Source organism: Rhipicephalus microplus, unplaced genomic scaffold (assembly GCF_043290135.1).
Source record: "Rhipicephalus microplus isolate Deutch F79 unplaced genomic scaffold, USDA_Rmic scaffold_275, whole genome shotgun sequence".
NCBI lineage: Eukaryota > Metazoa > Arthropoda > Arachnida > Ixodida > Ixodidae > Rhipicephalus > Rhipicephalus microplus.
The window spans coordinates 47,420-62,032 of record NW_027464846.1 but is presented as its reverse complement, the minus strand read 5'-3'; the positions used below and the strand labels follow the sequence as shown (position 1 = coordinate 62,032).

The 14,613-nt window shown below is 47.5% G+C and overlaps 1 pseudogene; it reads left to right on the top strand.

Moving 5' to 3' along the window:
- Positions 1 to 231: 231 nt before the first annotated feature.
- On the top strand, positions 232 to 13,301 carry LOC142793091 (uncharacterized; annotated as a pseudogene).
- The last annotated feature ends 1,312 nt before the right edge of the window (positions 13,302 to 14,613 follow it).

The following is a 14,613-nucleotide window of genomic DNA, read 5'->3' as shown; positions in this document are numbered from 1 at the left end:
ACGTCGGCTCCGGCAAACGGTACGTGCTACTCTTTACCAACCTTTCCTGCGGTCACTAGCCTGTTCGAACAGCGACGTAAGGGTCTGAGGAAGACAGAGACGACGCCCATTCCGGGCAAGCTCCGACGTTCTGTGTGCAACAATTAGTGAACCGAGACGCTGAGCATCCGAGCTAAGCCTCTCTGAGACTCCGCTCCTTCGTCGACACTGGCAGCAACGCCTCCCGTTATTATGGAAGTAACGGTTGAGGGCCACACCATCTCCGCTGAAGAGCTCCAGGCAGGCAATTGGACACCAGTTCTCTACAAAGCCTATGCGTCTCGACCAGCCTGTTCACAGAAACCACTTTCGCAACCCAACGCTACCGACAAGGAGACCAACCCGAACGCCATGCGCGTCGAAGCAGCTGCAACTGGAAGAGGCAAGACGCCAACCCACCTACCACCTGCTACCAAGGAGACGCGCATCATTGTAAAACGCGGCAAGCAACTGCCGCCACTCCCACCGAACGCTATTCGCGTCGTTGTTCGTCCGCGAGGTCAACTGCGACTCCTAGATGTCCCAACGCCTCGACTCATGAAGGCAGTGCAGGCCGCACTTCAAACCACTCTGCCCGATGATTTCTGCCTGCGCATACACCCCACTAATAATACATTCACGGCAGCTACAACACACTCCGCCGCAGCCGAGCTCCTAAAGACGCTGACTTCACTCACCATCGGTGGCCATGCTTACCCCTGCATGGCTTACGTGGCACCCCCACCAGGAGCTACAAGAGGGGTCATCTCAAACGCCTTTGACGACGAGACGCCAACCCAGCTGTACGAAGACCTGGTCAAACGGAATCCTGAATACTCTATACTCGCAGCCCGACGAATGGGGAAGACGCACTCCATTCTCATCACCTTCGACGCCAATGAGGTGCCACTTTCCATTAAATACATGGGAGCCATTCACCGCTGTACTCCATACCGCGGAAGTCCGGATGCTTGTACGAACTGCAGACTACCGGGCCATCGTCACGACGTATGCCCAAGCCCCAAGACTAATCTTTGCCCACGCTGTGGCAGCCAACACCCACCCCAGGAACCTCCTTGCACGCCTAAGTGCATTCTGTGCGAGGGCCCTCATCTTACCGGCACTGGTTCATGCAAAGGACGCAACCTTCACCAGCCACGCAAAACGACAAAGCAACCTCAAACGCAGCGACAAGAACCGGTTCCACACGGGGACAACTTCCCCCAGTTGTCAGCGGGACCCACTCAGCCCAGCCAACCCAGCCAACCCAAGCAAGCCTGGACCGAGCCGCTTAAACAAGATTGGGGCCCTCCCCGTTCGCCCTGCAAGAACGCACTATCATCAACAGTGACTTCCAGTCTGCAAGACGCTCTGGCCAAGTCTCGGGAGGAGGCAGCGGCAGCCAAAGCAGAAGCTCAAGCAGCCCGAGCTGAAGCCGCTGCCCTTCGAGAACACATCGCGAAGCTGGAGACCCAGATAAGTACTCTCGCCACAAGCCATGCCATTCCACCTACCCCAACTCCTACTACATCCCAAACTCCTGCGCACAACCCACCCAACACCTCTAGCATGTCTTTCCCACCCAGCCATGTCAACGCGACATCCTGCTCTGATTCGCTTGAGTTAGATATCGACACGGCATTTCCTCGGCACACAAATCAGGACATTACCGCGCGTCCCTCAACACACAGCTCACTAGCCGATATTCCAACCATGCTTGAGTCTTTTACTGCTCGTTTTGAGGCAAAATTGCAGGAAGGTATCACCAGCATCAATCAGGAATGCACAACGCTCAAAGATGCGGTAATCCGTGTAACAACAGACAATGCAGCACTTAATCATCGTCTTGATGCTTTAGCTCAAGCATTAACTGACCGCTACAACAATCTTGAATCACAGCTCAATTTGTTCGCAACACGCCTTGCACAACGGGATCTCACCCCAAGTAAACGCAAGAAGCCCAAAGCAACTGAAGGGCAAGACAATCCACTCCCTGACGTCACTAACGACTCCCAACCTTGCGCGGCGGCTACGCCCCTTCTCAATTCTCATGATGGCAGCTCTAAACCGTAATCTGACACTCTGGCAGTGGAACTGCCGAGGTTTTGGCCAGAAGCGTCATGTTGTCCACCAACTGCTATCTTGCGCTGCGGGACCCGATATCCTTGCCCTACAAGAACCCTCCAACCCCCTAACCTTACCCGGCTATACTTCTATTACACCCACATCCCCTACACCCTCTCGGGTGGCGTTTCTAATTAATCGCTCAATCACCACCATCTCCCACTGTTTAGCAGTCCAAGACATTGATCACCTCTTAATTGAGCTTGTGCCGCAACATGCCAGAGCTAAAAGCCTCTTCATCCTGAATGTATACAGCAGCCCTAAGTGCTTACAGGGTAACTTCCAGCGCCTCTTTACGCTCGCGAAACGCATAGCCAATAAGTGCCCCCTACTCGTCGTGGGAGATTTCAATGCCCCACATACAGCCTGGGGTTATCCGCGCGACACACCAAAAGGACGTCGGGTGTGGTTAGCAGCGCAGCAAGCCGGCCTCTCACTGCTCACCGATTCTGCCTTTCCGACACGCATAGGGAATAGTGTCTGCAAAGACACTACACCAGATCTCTCGTTCGCACATCGCCTCCCTCATGCCACATGGTGCAACACACAAGAGAATTTGGGTAGTGACCATTACATTATCGAAATTCTCTTAAATATGCAACTACCCCGCAGGGTTCTTAGAGGTTCCACTTTTACCAACTGGGATTTTTTCCGCACTTATAGGGCAACACGCACCCACGCCTCTATCACGGACATCACTGAATGGTCAGAACAACTCCAGAGTGATGTCCGATCCGCAACTCGTCTAGTACGAGAGGACTGCCCAAGCGACACAGTTGACTCTCGTCTCCTACATTTATGGGATGCTACAACAAGCCTAGAACGACGCTGGCAAAGCCAGCGTTGGAACCGAACTCTTAGACGTCGCCTGGCCCGCCTGAGCAAAGAGATAGAGACCCATGCAGCCACTCTTTCGCGACAGAACTGGGAATCGCTTTGCAACAAATTAGATGGCAATATGAGTTTGCCTCAGACTTGGAATTTGTTCCGACACTTAATTGACCCAACTCAGTCAAAGACTACCCAAAGACACAACCTCACCAAACTCCTACATACTTGCGATAAACCTCCACCAGAACTACTACAGGAACTTCGAAATCAGTACTTCCCAACATACCCTGCCGTATTGTATCCCGACTATACAGGTCCTCCTAATGAGCTCCTCGACCAACCCATTACAGTAGCCGAAGTTCAAGCCGAACTACAGAAACTAAACACTTCCTCAGCCCCCGGTCCGGACAATATTCACAACAAAGCACTCCGTAATCTCGACGACCAATCAATTGCCGAGCTTACTGAATACTTTAATGAGTGCTGGCTAAGGGGCATCCTCCCACCACAATGGAAAGAGGCCAAGGTTGTCTTTATACCCAAACCTGGGAAACCTCTCCTTACGTCTAACCTCAGGCCCATATCCCTCACTTCTTGTGTCGGCAAACTCATGGAGCACGTACTCCAAACCAGGCTCTGCCAGTACCTAGAAGGCAAGAATCTCTTGCCTGCTTGCATGTTTGGATTTCGCCCTGGACTTTCCACACAGGACGTTTTCCTACAACTAAAACATCACATTCTTGACTCTAAAACCTGCGATACCAGAGCTATCTTAGGAGTAGATCTAACAAAGGCATTTGACAACGTTGCGCACTCAGCTATTCTAGAGAACCTTATAACCCTGGGAGTCGGCGTAAAGATGTACAACTACGTCCGCGACTTCCTCAGCCACCGCACAGCAACACTTACCTTTGGCGATCACAGCCTGCCAGACATCACGCTTGGAGCCCGTGGTACGCCCCAGGGAGCAGTCCTCTCACCTATTCTTTTTAACATAGCACTTCTACATCTGCCCCAAAAACTGGGTCAGATCCCCGACATCCACTTCAGCTTCTATGCCGACGACATCACCGTCTGGGCAAACCGTGGTAGTGACGCCGAAATAGAAGAACACTTACAGTTGGCACTAACCACCATCGACACATATGTTCGAGAACGTGGCCTTACCTGCTCCCCTTCCAAATCAGAGCTCTTTCTTTACCGACCGAAGCAGCATGCTTCAGCCATTCCCCCTATCTCTCTCACGCTAGGTGCCCACCCCATCCCACTTGTCTCAAAAATTCGGGTGCTAGGGCTAGTACTCTACTCACATGGCGCACATGGAGAAGTCATCAGGACTCTCCAAACACATGCTCAGCAGACCATTCGGCTGATTCGTCGCATAGCGAACCGTCGGGCTGGCCTACGCGAGCGAAACACGCTTCGCCTCACCCAGGCTTACATCGTAAGCCGCACCACGTATGCCCTCCCATACCTACCTCTCCGACAAAAAGAGAGAGACCGCATTAACGCGCTTCTACGAAGTTGCACAAAAACAGCTCTACGCCTTCCCCCAAGCACATCCAATGACAGACTCTTCAAACTTGGTGTACATAATACATTTGAGGAACTCGCTGAAGCCACCTTTACGGCACAAATATGTCGTCTGTCTAATTCGGTGAGTGGCCGCGCTCTTTTGACCCAATTAGACTTATCCCCAATAACAGAATCGCCTGGAAGGGTCCTTCTTTCTTCTAACCTCCGTTCTCACCTAAACGTACCGCCCATTCCCAAGAACATGCATCCTGTGCGAGACGAGAAACGCAGAAAGGCAAGGGCCCGGGCCCTCCAGAGACAATATGGCGAGGACCAGAATGTAGTCTACGTTGACGCAGCGGAATATGCGTCAAGATCCCGCATGGCCCTTGCGGTGGCTGACAATCAGGCAAATCTCCTAACTTCTTGCTCAATTGTCACAAATTCCTCCACAGAGGCAGAAGAGGCAGCCATCGCGCTTGCTCTCATCTCCACACCTGCCACCACTATCATTAGCGACTCGAAATCAGCTATTCTTAACTACGCCAATGGCTTGATATCATGTAGCGCTGCTCGCTTGCTACGCTTCTGGCAGCCTCAGTGCTCCACAACCCTGATCTGGACGCCAGCACATGCCGGCCTCCTTGGCAACGAGGAGGCTCATTCTCTAGCCCGAGGTCTCACATTCCGGGCAGGAGAAATGGAGCCCCCTCCACAGGTCGAGGAGCGCTTGCTCTCTTTTCGTGATATTCTATCGTATTACCGGGAACAACGAAGAATATACGCACCCCCAGCCCCATCCCTAAACATAGCGCAGGCCACACATTGGCGACGCCTACAAACTCGAACTGCTCCATACCCCGTATTACTAAACGCCCGTTACCCAGACCATTTCCCCTCTTCATGCAAACTTTGCGACAAACCAGGAGACTTCCTCCACATCCTCCTCACATGTCCCACCTTCCCACATCCCCCACCTCCGGCTGTGGCAGTGTCATACTGGGAGACCATCATGACCAGCACTTCTGCGTTCGATCAGCGCCGGATCATCTCGTGCGCCATGAAGAGGATCGCACTTCAAGGGCTTTCCTTTGCTTTGTAAGGGTGCCTCCTCACCGCGAGGGAGCACCCACGTGCCATGAGGGGGCTCGGCCCCCACGCTATACAGTGGCAATAAATGTTTCTACCACCACCACCACTCCGAGAAGCCACTATCGGCGGAGACGGGGCGAGCGCGTCGCCGGCGCAACTCTCAGACCGGTTGCCGGCCAGCCTGCCGTAGTCGAGCGAAGCCTACTTCGAACCGCTTCGAAGTTTTACGGTGCAATCACTGACGATCGTGCTCCGCCTCGTTCGGCGCTCGCCTTGTAGTTAGTCATTGACAGCTGCGGTCGCAAGGCGCAGAAGACTGTTATACATCCCAGCAGCCTTCATTTTTTGTGAAACACATTCTTTGCATCGCCGGTGGTCGGTGCTAGCTCGTAGCGCTTGCCGCGGTGGCCAGCGCAGCGTGCGAGTTCGATACGATGCCGGCTTGATACCGACGGCATAGCGAGGCCTTCTTACCACTTAGATGTTGCAGCCGGTGAAATACCGGTGACACTCCGAGAAGCCACTATCGGCGGAGACGGGGCGAGCGCGTCGCCGGTGCAACTCTCAGACCGGTTGCCGGCCAGCCTGCCGTAGTCGAGCGAAGCCTACTTCAGACCACTTCGAAGTTTCTGATGGTGAAACTCCAGGAGCAGCCGCTGACGATCGTAACAGCTTACTTTTGCTACCATTAATTTATTCTTCGAAGTTTTTTGTTACTCGGCCCTTTGAAGCGTGGCATTCAGGACGTTTCGTTGAGGAATCGGACCGATGTGCAGCGTGGTTTAAGGTTCGAAATATATTGAAATGTTCCCAGTAAATACCAACCGGTCATTGCTATTCTTCGCTGCGCTTATAATTTCGTTGCCTGTTTACAGATGCTTACACGGTTAGCCACACAAATCACATGTGTTTCACACCGACGTGCAAATATATGCCCGTACAGACACATACACACACACACACACACGCACACACACACACACACACACACACACACACACACGCACACGTCACGCCCAAAGAGGGTTTTTAAAGCTCCTATAGGGAGTTTGCAACCACGTGACCTGAAACTCCCTGGGGAGTTTAACAAGGTCATGTCGTTCATAAACTCTGTGATTAAGGAGGGGGCGTTTTACGATGACATGTGCCGAGTTCACTCCCTACCGGGGAGTAAATAATTGGGGCAGGGGAGTTTTGTGGGCTCATGTGCTGGAGAAACTCCCATCTCGGCTAACTTTCGTTTACAGTGTGTGTGTGTGTTTGCATTTACGTGTGCTTGTGTGCGTGTGTGTTTGTGCGTGAGTGTGTATGTGTTTTGCACTAGATAGCAATTTTCTATGTGTCGAAATGGAGCGACACATTCTGACTGCGGTCTTGCTGACCAAGGCTGGTATTCTGTACCGATGGCTTTTGTGATGCTAATGCCCTTTCGTGCTTTTCGCGCTTGGTCATCGGTTAGAGCTGTGATCCGAACGGCTTAGCAATGGGGTCGAGTGGCCGTTAGCGGTGTATGATAGGATTAACGTCATACCTAGCGCAGCGAATCGACCCGAAATGCCGACTCAATATATGAACGCAGCTGCAGTGCGGGAGGCGAGAAAAGAGCTGATGGAGACGATCAAGAGATGTCATCCAACCTAAATGTAACTCTACTCTATAACCAATACGTGCTAAATACGCAGATATTTTTTTTCTAAAAGAGAGACGGGTTCGCAACAGACGATGCACAAGTCAGCCATAAGAACAAGAACTAGAACAAAACGTTAGGCGGGATTTTGGAGTTTGACGCAGACCCAACGTGCAAAAAAAATTGTAGAAGAATCCGCTGGCGGTTGATACTTGGCTTGATACATACTTAGCTCGTGCAGCGCAAATAAACAAAGACTTGAGGTGGACACGGGGGACAATATATATCGTTTGGCGTCTCTTCCGCTTTGTCTCAGTTTCTTTGCGCTGCCTGGCGTAAGTATAAATCAGAAAATGAACTGGATGAGAAGGCTGTCGAGAATTTCATTTGCATTCGGGGAAAAAGAAACAATTTCGAAAGCGGGAGCTCCAAGAAACGCGCACTTTCGGGTAAGATATTTGCAATTTCCTTTGAAGCGAAACACTAATAGATCCATATGCTCTCCAGTAAGTGTGATGGTACTTGCGTTTTCTGCGCGCCGCCACTTCTGCATAAAGGTCCAATAACTGCTAGAAACAGAGTGAGCGGTGGCGCTTGCATTATATTCTCGCGCGCGAGGTTATTACGGGGAAACTTCTAATTTTCATCATTATTCGAACAACGAAACGATCCGCCGCTTCAAAAAAAAAGATCCCGGATTGTGTGAGAGCTTTTTTTATTTTTTAGTCTCTCGCTTCTAAACGAGAGCTCTTCTTCGCGCCACGATAGATCGGGCACCTCCGGTGGCGGAAAAATAAACGAAATATGCGTCTAATAGGGCGAGTGATTAATTGTTTCAGAGTTCTCTCTGATGATCTGCTCGTATTGTGCTAATGCACTGCGGCGTCATTTGTAAGCGCGCCACTGTGCGAGCGTCCGAAATTGTTCGCTGCTCCACCAAGGCTCCAATAATGGCGAGCGACGTGTGTAAAAGATGTGTACCCTATGGGGAGAAGGGGGTGGGGGGGGAGATAATAAAATAAAACAACGTCAAATTGAGGAAAGCGGAGACAGGCAACTGATGTGTGTACGCATTCTTTTAATTGTTTCCCGATAATTGCTGTTCACCTCGACAGCAGTGCTTCAGGCAGAAAAGCAAAACAACGCAGTTTTCGTTTTAATTCGTTGCTTTGCGCTACAAAAAGAAAGAGACAACAAAGAGGTGGCCACGAAATGACAAAATAAAGCTGCCAAGATAAAACTTGATGCGGTTGTTTGTGCCTCCAAGCACCGCTTTTCTGTGCGGGCTAATTTCCGGGAGGAAACACGTGTGCACACAGAGCGTGATGCTTTTAATAATGAGAAACTGTAAACGCTTGCCAGCATGCTTGATGGTCTTGCATTGCACTCCAGGTGTTGAGTAAAAAGTATAATGCACACACGGATCACATAGAAATGAGCACAAACACATACGGGCATGCACGTGTGTTATTTTTTTGTTGACATCGTAAAGTAATTGTGAACGTGTACGACTACAGTTACTCTTTGTTTCCAGTGGTTAAATCGTTTCTTATACGACGTTATAAAAAAATTGGCCCCGTATCTGCATGTAATCTGCAAATGTCGTCGAAAGACGATAGTCTTGCGTGTGGAGAGAGGGAACAAGACATTTATTTGATGTTCTGCGCAAGAAAATTGGTGAATGGTATTCTGGAGGCGCTGCGTTAGAGTGCCTCGAGCGTGCAGTGGAGGCAGACGAGCGCATCAATTTACGTCACACGTGAGACACAAGCGCCATCTGGCAGTTGTCTTAGAAAACATCGCGCGTGGCTCTGAGACGGGTGTGCGTGCCCATCTCAGAGGTGATGAGGTGTAGAACGCAAGGCGACGGGTAGGTGCCACCACCGTTTCGTTTTAGCAAAGCGTTGGAAACACTCGCCTTTCCGTGCAAGCGTTGCATGGTCAGCGCAGCGTGATAAGCGCTACGGTCCTTAGAATTACTTATGTATGCCTTTTCCGGTAAGAAAGACACATGCAGAATATATACGTATTGTTATGGCGCCCCAGACATGCGCAATAATTGCTTTTTGATTGACAATTGCACAAGCATGAACGCTCAACTTTGAGCAACATAGGTGGGTGCTGCGGATGGGGTGGGCTGTTTCAAGTACCCGATGCCGTTAATAAGAGTGGACGAATAGACAAATGTACAGACAGACAGACAGACCAAAATTTTTGCGTCTAAGGTCCCCAAGAAAGACTATAGTCTTTGAAAAACGCCAGACCTGCGCGGTAGGCGCAGCACAGTCACAGCGAAAGCTAGAAGAGCGGCCTTTCAGAGCCTTTTCTAAGCACTCATTGGGTAACTACTGCAAGCACACTTGCTTTATGCCCACTACGGCACAAATAATAAATATTTTAGGGTATTAGGTCGGCATTCGCTGTGCTATTTCTCGTCATTCTTCTGAGAAGCGTGGTATCCGCTAAGCTATTGCGAGAAATTTTGTGCCGATTGTCGATGCAGTGGCTGACGATGATGAGGAATTATGGCTGAAGTGGGTATGTGCCACAGTTAAAAGCTGAACAAAAGACAAGCTTTTGTAATGCGTTGGAGCATTCGACGGCCCACTCGTTACACTATTTGCATTGTGCGATGACTGGTTGTTCTTTCGCTGTTTTGAAACGATTTATAAGTCGTATTAACGCGAGTGCTTTCCTGACATCAAGCGTGCCTAAGGCTATTCTCCCAACGAGTCACAAACACAGGCGTAGCTCAGCTTACAATTTTTTATGGTTTCAGTGATACTTTCATATTCTTTACAAAACACAGCTATATCATTTGCGCAAACCAGTACCCGTACTTCAGCTTCTTGTAGTTTGTACCCTTCTATGTTACTACTTTTCATGACTTTTTGTCAAAACGACACTATATAAATTGAAAATAGGAGGTAAGACAAAGGACAGCCTTGTCGTGCCGAACGTTTGACATTAATTCGTTTCCCAAGAACTTTGTTGATGATTAGATGCTTTTACAGCCAGTATATGCCATTTGAACTGTATCCCAAATTACGTTACCAACACTGACATAGTCTAACAAAAGAAAAAGAATATCGTGAGGTACTCGGTCAAATGTTCTTTTCTAAATCTATCTTGATCATCGGGTTATGATCGTTTGTTTGGTAAACTGGAGCAAGTGCGTGGATTACTGGCACGGCGAATGGCCTGTGAGTCCAGAATTTGTGGCTAGTATTTTACAGACTAGCACTTCGGTATGATGCCTAGGTGTGCCGTTAAAATATCATTGTGGCAGGGAACCATACTGGCGGCGTCGGGCCATAGAGCTATATACGAGAAAATGCTGAACAGCTTAAAGGTTTCCAGCAATCAATTTTCGCTAGAGCGACCTTTTGTAACATATTTTTAGTCAGTAAACTCTGGTATGCATTGTTCAAGTATTTCATTGTTCACGTGCGAATGTACAGCAGCTCCATCGAATACTTGCTGTTTTCTTGTGGGGTTCTTCTTGGGAGCGAACAAGTAGAACCAACTTATTCAGATAGGTTCGCTCTGGTGGACTTGGTCTGTGTCATTTGTACCTTCGTCAGTTAGTTATACGGTTCATGTTTTTCCAAAATAATCGAGACCCATTCATACGTACTGTTATACAGCTTAGGCTTGGAAGACGGTTGCTAGAATTTGTAGTTGCATCTTGTCACAGGAAATCAAGCATTAAAGGTTACCTAAAAACGTTCTTTAGTCTTGTCTCTTTCTAAAAACACGTTTTTAATGGAATATCTCAGTATACATTTTCGCGTGAAAGGTTGTACAAAAATCTAGTAGAAACGGTTCTTCCTGTTCCCCTATATAGACTATTATATTAGTGGGCCAGGCAGCGGCACTCAGGGCGAAATGCTCACCAAACCATTCGTCTTTGTGGTGCAGGTTGTGGCGACCATCTTCGGAACGGAAGCTGCTGAATATAAATCCGTTTTGACAGACCCATCACATGGCTGGAAGGAGCTTCACGGCATCGAGATTCCGCTGCGTGGTCACCGTTGTCTTATCGAAGAAGCCGCCCTTTCCTTAGTCCCGACTCCGACGCATGCGCCAACATCGGTGACGTCAGCAACCTCGGACCTTCCAACGGCTATAAGAAGCCACGTACCTCCGTCGAACTTCAGTGGGCCAGGCAGCGGCACTCAGGGCGAAATGCTCACCAAACCATTCGTCTTTGTGGTGCAGGTTGTGGCGACCATCTTCGGAACGGAAGCTGCTGAATATAAATCCGTTTTGACAGACCCATCACATGGCTGGAAGGAGCTTCACGGCATCGAGATTCCGCTGCGTGGTCACCGTTGTCTTATCGAAGAAGCCGCCCTTTCCTTAGTCCCGACTCCGACGCATGCGCCAACATCGGTGACGTCAGCAACCTCGGACCTTCCAACGGCTATAAGAAGCCACGTACCTCCGTCGAACTTCAGTGGGCCAGGCAGCGGCACTCAGGGCGAAATGCTCACCAAACCATTCGTCTTTGTGGTGCAGGTTAGTTCCTACTTGCCTACGCCATGTTACCGCAGTGAAAACCGCTTTTTAGTGTTGCTGCCACGCCCACTTGGTAGCTTTTTTTCATGCATTTGTGCTTTTGGCGTGGATTTGTTAGTTTGCGGGGATATTGAAGCAAACCCAGGCCCTTCAGATAAAGAAATACTGCAGCAGCTTCTTTCAGGACAAAAACACATCACTGATATGATGAACAGTGTCTTATCAAAACAAGAAAAAAATCGAAAAAGAAGTTGCTAGCTTGACTGAAAGGATGAGTTCCGTCGAAATACAGACAAAACCTTTGATTGAACTGAAAACAGATGTAAACGACTTAAAGCAAAGAGCAACACAGCTTGAGAAAGACTTTGAATTCGCGGTCAAAAAAATTGACGAGTTAGAGAACAGAAGTCGACGAAATAACTTGATTGTTTTTGGCCTGGGGGAAGAAGCTAATGAAACGACTGCTGACCTTACTGAAACAATAAAAAAGGACTTGTTTGAAGGAAAGCTGGGAGTGAATGTCAGGGGCATAGAAAGATGTCACAGATTGGGAAAAAAGAATGGCAAAAAACGCCCAGTAATTATAAAAATACTCGATTACCGAGACAAGGTAGCTATTCTGCAGAGGTGTTCCAAGCTGAAGGGCACTGAGCTGTCGATAAGTGAAGACTTTTCCGCTCGTGTACGTGATATCAGAAAAAAGTTGTGGCAAAGTTCGTCGCGCGAGCGTGCAAGTGGATCTAAAGTGAAGTTAGTTTTTGACAAAATAAGCATTGATGGAAAGTTTTTTTGCTGGGATGATAATAAGAATACAAGATATAAGTTATCTAACCAAATTAAGGTTCGGGGAAACTAGATGAACGATGCTTAGTGGTGTTAAATGTAAATTGCCGCAGTATTGTTAATAAGGCTGAGAAGTTGGAAGGCATGCTTTTAGCACATGACCCAGATATTGTATTACTAACTGAGACATGGCTACGAGATGATGTTTTTGATAGTGAGTTTGTGCCGAAAAATTACAGAGTGTTCCGTAAGGATCGAAATGGGAGGGGAGGGGGCGTTGCTATTCTTTTTAGGAATAATACACGTGTCGTAAAAATGCCAGACGTTCAAGACATAGAAAGCATCTTCTGTAAAGTGTATATTGGCAATATTAAATATCTTCTTGGTGTCGTTTACAGGCCACCAAATGCTTCCCTTGATGTTATCGCAAAGCTTAAGGATTACCTTCATTGTCACGTAAAAACCGAAGATAAATTAATCATAGCGGGAGATTTTAATATGCCAAATATGAATTGGGAAACGTTTATATCAGACCCATGTCAAGCTGCGGATACTCAAATATCCGATATCATGTTTCAATATGATTTGACGCAAATAGTCACCGACCCTACCAGAATAGATCAGGGGACGAAATCTATCCTAGATATATATCTTGTAAGTGGCAATATAAAAGAAAGCATGTTGTGCAGCGTCACAAATGGCATATCGGATCACAAGGCTGTGGTACTAAAGCTAAAGGGAGTTGAACTTAGTCAGCAGAGGATGGTGAAGAAATTTCCCAATTTTTCAAAAGCAGATGATGAGTCTATAATTGATGTTCTGGCCTTTGAATATGATCATTTCAATGCAAGTAATCGTAGCGTTGAAGATCTGTGGCTTTGCTTTAAGAGAATGATTGAAGATTGTGTGCAGCGTTTTATCCCTTTAATTACAAAGAAAGTAGAGAATCACAATCCCTGGATAACAAGAGAGACGTTACAGCTGAAGCGAAAGTTGAAACGGTTAAAAAAAAGGTCGAACAAGGCTAACAGTCCTAATTTAAAAACAATTATTTGCAATATACGTGAAGAAATTAAAGAAAAATCTTTTCGTGACAAAGAAAAGTATTTTAACAAAAAATTGCCGTCATTTATTAAAACGTGTCCAAGAAAATTTTGGAAAGAGGTCACTCCGGGCACGTGCTCTACCGATGTATTTCTTTTAGATGGAAAATTAGAGAGTGATGAAAAAGCTGTCTGTACGGCCTTTAATAACTATTTCAACAGCGTCTATACAAAAGATAATAATCATCTCCCACCTTTCGATGCGAATCTACCACCAATATCAGATGTCACTATTTCTGAAGAGGGTATCTTTAATTTATTGCTAAATCTGGATGTTCAGAAATCTGTTGGACCAGATGAGATACCGAATGCCTTCTTAAAACGGTACGCAGAGTGGTGCGCGAAATATTTGTGTGTGTTGTATACTAGGTCTTTGAACGAAGGTGTACTCCCTGAGGACTGGAAGATTGCCCGAATTAAGCCTCTACACAAAGCAGGTGATAAAACTCAAATAAAGAATTATCGACCAGTTTCGTTAACCTCTACAGCTTGTAAAATTCTCGAGCACATAATTCACAAACAGATTGTTACATTTCTTGATGAACACAAAGTACTAACAAAAGCGCAGCATGGATTTAGACGTGGATATTCTACCACTACACAGCTGGTTGAAACCATCCATGATTTTGCTACCGCACTAAATGAAGGTGAACAGCTAGATGCCATTTTTATGGACTTCCAAAAGGCATTTGATAAAGTTTCGCATAAAAAATTACTTCATAAATTGCAATATATCTTGAAAAATCCGAAACTTATAGTATGGATACGAGCGTATCTTGAAAACAGGCAACAATTTGTTTCATTTAATGACAGTTGTTCCAGCAAACTACCTGTGGATTCCGGCGTACCTCAGGGCTCGGTCCTCGGACCTCTTTTTTTTCTATTATATATAAATGATATAATGAATGGCCTTTCTGTAAGTGTAAAGCTTTATGCTGATGATTGTGTATTATACACGAAGGTATCAACTGCTGGAGATCAGATAAGGCTCAATAATCA